Below are 6000 nucleotides of genomic sequence, written 5' to 3'. Positions count from 1 at the left end.
TTTTTTTTTTATTATTATTATTTTTTTTTGAGCTCACGTAGCATTTAGGGTCACATGCTGCCGCGAGCATCGGTCGCACCATCACGTGCTGGGGTCAGGGCTCACGTAATGAGCAAAGCTGAGGAAGTGCCACCACGACCCATTTTGCGTTGACCCTAAAAAACTTAGTTGAAAAAACCTAATTTATAAAGGGGTTAATGAAATAATTAATTTTCGAAGCGGGCTTCTAACCTTTAGGACCAAATAATTTCGAGGGGAGGGGGCGGGAGAGCAAGAGATGGGAATGAAGTGCCAAGATTTTGATGAATATTTAATACACCCTCCACGCTCCTCAGCAGCTCCTGCGCTTGGAGCGGTGCCAGCACTGGCTGAATCCGTCCTTTGTTAATAACCAAATCCACGCTGCTGTTGTGGGTTGGTGTTTGTGCCTCAGTCAAGCTGGAATCTGTCACAGCAGCGCGGGAGGGACGTGGGGCTCAATAAGCGCCCACCCATCCCAACGGCTGGAGAAGGCACCAGGCTGGGCCCCACCCTGCCGCCCTAGAACCCTAATATATCTACATGTACACACTTATATTTTAAAATGTCTATGTATGTATTTTTTTCCCAGCCAGAAATAGCACAGGATACTTCCAAAGGCTTGTCCCTGCCGTATCAAGAGCAGAATTTTGCATTCTTTGAAATTTTCTTAATTTCAAGCAGAAAATAGCAGGGCACATACATTTCTGCAATTCCACAAACAAATATCTTCCCCCTCCGCACCTGACCGACCTTCCTTCAGTGGGACCAGAGGGGCTGCTCACCCTATTGGCAACAATGGGATTGTCACGACATCCCAAATGCAGGTGGCAGGGCACAGGGATGTGAGATTCGGTACAAGGACAGGGTTACAAACCAGCCACGGCCCCGCTGGCCATCAATAGGCTGGAATTCCACCCCAGTTCTGCCTGCATGCTGATGCACAGATCAGGGAAATAAATAGAAAAATTTTCCCTCTGGAAATCCAGCAGTGCAGCAGAATCGGAAACCCCGGCTCTGTGGAGAGGGTCAAGGTCCGGCCCTGGAGTGTGTCGGTGGGGAGGCTGTGGGTACCTGCCAGCCCTCCTTGCTCACAATTAGTTTAACTAATTGGACAACAGCTCCAGCATAACTCCCTCGATTCCTCCACCCATCAGCTGTTCTGCATTCCGGATGGATGCGCGCTGCAGTGCGTGTGTGGTGAGCCGGGGCTTCATTGGCATTCCCGGCACATGCAGCCGCGGGAGAGGGCTGGCTGCAGCTACGGGCTCTCGAGAACTGCAGCGAGGGAACACCCCACTGGTCACATGCCAGGGAAAAGGGGAAGAGAGAGAGAGACAAACCCAGTTTTCATGTTGTGTTCCATCAGCTCATGCATAGCGGGGAGCGGGGGTCCTGCAGAGGGTGCCGGGCACTCCTGGCACCAGCAGCACTGGCACAGGGTTTGTTAGAGCAGTGGTGGCCGTGCCAGAGCCTCGCTGTGCGTGAGGTGTCAGTGCTGGTGCCTCACCCCCATCCTGGGGTGTGCCGGGGGCCCTGGGTTAATCCGGGAGCTGCTGCCGCCAGAATGTGCTCGCGGCTCCCGCAGCATCACGAGGACTCCGGTGCAAGAGGCACCGGCACAGCCAGTGGGGAGGAGGGATCAATGCCAGCAACATCCTGCTCTGGGGAGACAAAAGGGTGGAAAACCACTGGGATCAGACAACCTGCAGCTCTGGGTGCCCATGGGCCAGCTCCATGGTGCCAGCCTGGCTGAGTGCCCAGCTCTAGGGATTGGGGGTCACAGCTGCTGCCCCGTACCCCGGGTCAGCTCTGTTCCTCCAAACATGGAAACACACCTGCCAAAGCACAAGGGCATAGAGAGCAGCCCATTCCCACACAGGATTGGGCTGCTCCTGTCCCCAAGTCCTCTCTGCTGGCTCCAGTCAGCTAGTGCATAGAGAAGTCCCAGCTGGGAAGGACAGAGCAGGTCCGGTGGCCAGGGCTGCTGGCATGGCTCCACCGTGGGAATACACCCTTCCCTCTCTTCCCCCAGCACACCGTGAAGACCCTGCCCTCCATGACTGCAGCACAAGGGCAGGAAAGCACATCCCAAATTATACCCAAGTCACCACCACGCTGTCCCTCATGCTGCCCCCACTGAGCTCAGTGTGGGTGGCTCCCTGGAGCTGGTAGCCCAAAAAGGGCAGGATTTAACACCTCTGGCGCTGTCAGCATAGGGTGAGTTGGTTCAGGGGGAGCTGAAGCCCCCAGAGTGGAGTCCCTGGAGTGCTTCCCACACCTCTCTCCATGCACAGGCTGTGGGTGGAGTGGGAGCTGGTTTCAGTCCCCTCCTCTTCCAGTCCCCTCCTCATGCTGCTGGGATGTCCAGGACATGGTGGACACAGCCAAAGCCAGTGTCGGGCTCCTGCACATTCCACACCTCTGCCCTGGCCGAGCCCCTGTAGCTGTGCCAGCCGCTGTCCTGCACTGGTGGCTCGGCCGATGTCCTGCACCACACCCCAGCCTCATGCTGGACAGCCCCGGCACCACCGGCTGAACCTGGGCCAGGGTGATGCCAGGATGAGGCTGGCAGCAGAGCTGGGCACAGCTGCACCAGGGAATGGTGGGAATGGTGGGGACATCTCACCTACCTGCCCTGCCCAAGCACGGCCTCTCCTATCTGGGAGCGGGGCTCCGGCACACCGCCGGCACTGCCCCCACACCAACCAAGCCAGGCCGGGAGCCGGCTCATCTGTGGAGGCGACAGGGAGCGGGTGGCAGAATTTCCAGCATTTCCAGGAGCTTTTCTTCCCTTTTAGCAGAGAAGAAGGAGTGCTCTGGCTTCATCAGTCACTCTGGTGCTGCTGCGCAGAGCTGTTGGTGCTGGGTTGTGTCCTTGAGGCACAGATCAGTGCCATCTGGGCAAAATGCCACGAGATCCCCGGAGACTGGAGAGTTCTGCACCACATCCAGAGCCTCACAGAGCATCCAGAGCCTCAAGGAGTACCGAGCACGCTGCGATCAACAACCATTAACTGCTCTGTGGGTGGGGCAAAGCACGGAGCAGGCGGTGCACAGGGGAGGCTGGGCAGGGAGCAGGGGGCTCCCTGTTAATCCCACACCGGGGGTCCCTCTGCAGTGGCACGAGGGTCCAGCACAGCGATGCCCATGGGAGTGATCCCAGCCCCTGTAACTCCTGACAGACCTGGACCTGAAACTGAAATTGTTCCATTTCTTGTGCCAGACACCCACCCTGGCCACCTTTGTGCGGGACCAAGACCACCTTTAAAATCAGGCTTCAAGCACCTCTTACCTGCTCCTCTCTGCTCCCAAGATCTCTGGTTACATTTTCCTGGACATTATTTGCCAGTTCTTCCATTACCTACATGGTAACACAGCACAAGTGCACTTTGCTGGAGCGTGGTGGGTCTCTCCTTGCTCTGCAGCCAGCGGGGCAGCTGAAGGGGCTCATGGGGGTGGAGAGCACCCAGCCCCAGTGGCTGCCCCCAGGCTCAGACACATGGACCCCCTTGCCCCTGGTGTCCAAGGCCAGGTGGGATGAGGCTTGGAGCAACCTGTTCTAGTAGAAGGTGTCCCTTGTCAGGGGAGTGGAATGGGATGGTCTGTAAGGTTTCTTCCAACCCCAGCCAGTTTGTGATTCTCTGATTCCCTGCCGGGCCCTACAAGAATTAGCAATGCTAATGGAATGGATTTCACTGAATCTCCCTAAATTATAAAGGTTTAGAAGCCAACTAATTTTGCACTTACCACTGAGAGCAGCTCTGACGTGGAGGTTCCTTTTCCCTCGCTTGGCACTTTACATCCCAACGTCCCGTGAAAAGGCAGAAGTGACATGTTGAGATCTCTCTGGAGGGGTGGGGACATGCCCTGCACAGACCCAGGTCCCGGCAGCACCAGCAGAGGGTGCCAGGCACGGGGCCGCTCTCCTGCCCTCCCAGCAGCAAAGGCTGCACGCAGCATCCGTTTGCCTGTCCAGGACCCCCATTCCCACTGCCCCACATCTCGCCAGTGACAGTCACTGGAGTTGGGCACATATATCCAGTTAATTACTGTTAATCATGCATTTTCCTCTCTAGTCCAGGCTCCAGCAAAGCTTGTGCTGAGGACAGCAAAGCAAAATGCTTTGTTTCCAGTAGTTTTTTAAAATTAAAAAGCTCAATTTGTCTTAACATGACACCAACAGGCAGCACAGCATTCCTGGGCTCGAGCCCATGGTTCCTAGCCATCCCTGCAGTCACAGACCAGGAAATTCAATTATCCAGCAGAACATGTCCCAGAGGCATCCAGATAATTGCAAACATAAGTACAAAATCTGCCACTAATTATTAAAGAAACACCATATAAGGAAACCAAGTGATGGAAAAGTTGCTGCTGGTGCAGGGACCACCCCCACGTGCTGGAAGGGCAGCGTGTCCCAAGGGTGTCCCTGTCCTGGTGGGACCCTCAAACCCTGCTGGGCTGGAGGAGAGGCACTGTCACAGCCCTGAGCCTGTCATGGGGCTCTTGCTTCCCAAGAAAGGCTGTTCCATCACCTAACACAGTGCCACGTGCCAACTCTCCCAAACTGCCTCCATAGGATTTAGCTGTGATTTAAAAAATGAAAAAAGAAGAAAATAAATGAACAAGGACCAACCCCACAGGTGGATTTGGAATGAGGCTTCACCACAGTTGGTTGGTGCTGTCAGTATTTACAAACTGCTTCCATCGCTGGAGTTTAGCTCTTCTCCCCAGTTTTCCAAGCTCAGCTGTTCATCCTGCCCATGATTCAGGTGCTCTTTGGATCCGTTCTCACTTTGCCTCACAAACTCCTCAAGGAACAGGGCTCTGCCTGGCTGCAGGACAGTCACAGCCGAGCCCTTCAGCCCTGCCAGGCCCCTACAAATGATGCTGGAGGTGTATGTGGAAACATCCCCACAGCTCCTGTTTCCCTCCCTGTGGCCAGAGGGCCACCCCTTGGCACAGAGCATGCTCCTGGCTGGGGCAGGAGAATGCTCCGAGCGATGATGCTCCACACGCTGACGTGTGAGGGGCTTGGAAGGCAGCCCACATTTGAGGGCTCCTAAAGGGAAAGCAGCTTCTCCCTGACAGTGTTTTGGCAAAAACAGTGTTATTTAAACACAACAGTTTATTCAGTCAAAGTAAATAATAATTAAATAAACCCAATTAAAATCAGGAATGCTCCAAAATATTCTCAGAAGTGTCTGAGCACTTAGCTCCTTGTGGGAGGAGCACAGGCTCATTTCAGGGCTGGAGGGCTTGGTGCTGGGAATGTGGCCAGTGACCACCAGGCAGTGGTGGGATGGGATGGGATGGGATGGCAGTGTCTCTGCATCCTCCCCAGCTTGGGCTGCTGGTGTCAGCCCAGCTGAGCCTCCCAGTGCAGTTTGTTCCTGGTCCTCAGAGTCCCCAGCCCTGGCTCCTGACTTCTGGGCTACCCCATGCCCACGGGGCACAGCAGAGCTGCCCTTGTCCCCATCTCTGCCCCGTGCCCTGGGTCAGAAACAGTTGGAATAGATGTACAGGACTTGGCCAGACAGCCAGGGAGGGATCCCCAAATCCTCTGATTCCAGACCTGAGCACATCCATTCCTGCTGGGCTGTGGGGACAGGGGACACACCAGAGCATCCCAGCCCTGAGGCACAGCTCATCAGCAGGATGTGTGTCAAACAGGACTTAATTATATCTGCACGGTGACTTTCCCCCATGTCCTCATTTCCCTGCATCCTCTAAACAACGTGGAGTGTCTTCATCCGCGGTGCAGAGAGTTTTGTTAGCTCAGGCCTCCCGCCCTAGGCAAGGCTCTCTCCTTCCATCAGCATAATCACAATAATGATAAACCAATGAAAACACGCTCTTTTTGAGGGCATCCTTAGGAAGCCCGGGATTCTGGAGAGCTGCCAGCTGCCCTCGGGGCAGGGCTGCGGGCAGGGAGTTCCCGCCTCGGTCTCTGCTTCGCCTCTCAGCTGGCGGAGCATTGCT

Source organism: Corvus kubaryi, unplaced genomic scaffold (genome assembly GCF_017639235.1).
Source record: "Corvus kubaryi isolate FWS band 111438036 unplaced genomic scaffold, C.kubaryi_AGA036_p1.0 37387, whole genome shotgun sequence".
Taxonomy (NCBI): Eukaryota; Metazoa; Chordata; class Aves; order Passeriformes; family Corvidae; genus Corvus; species Corvus kubaryi.
The sequence above is the reverse complement of the archived record's forward strand: the minus strand, read 5'-3'. Positions refer to the sequence as shown.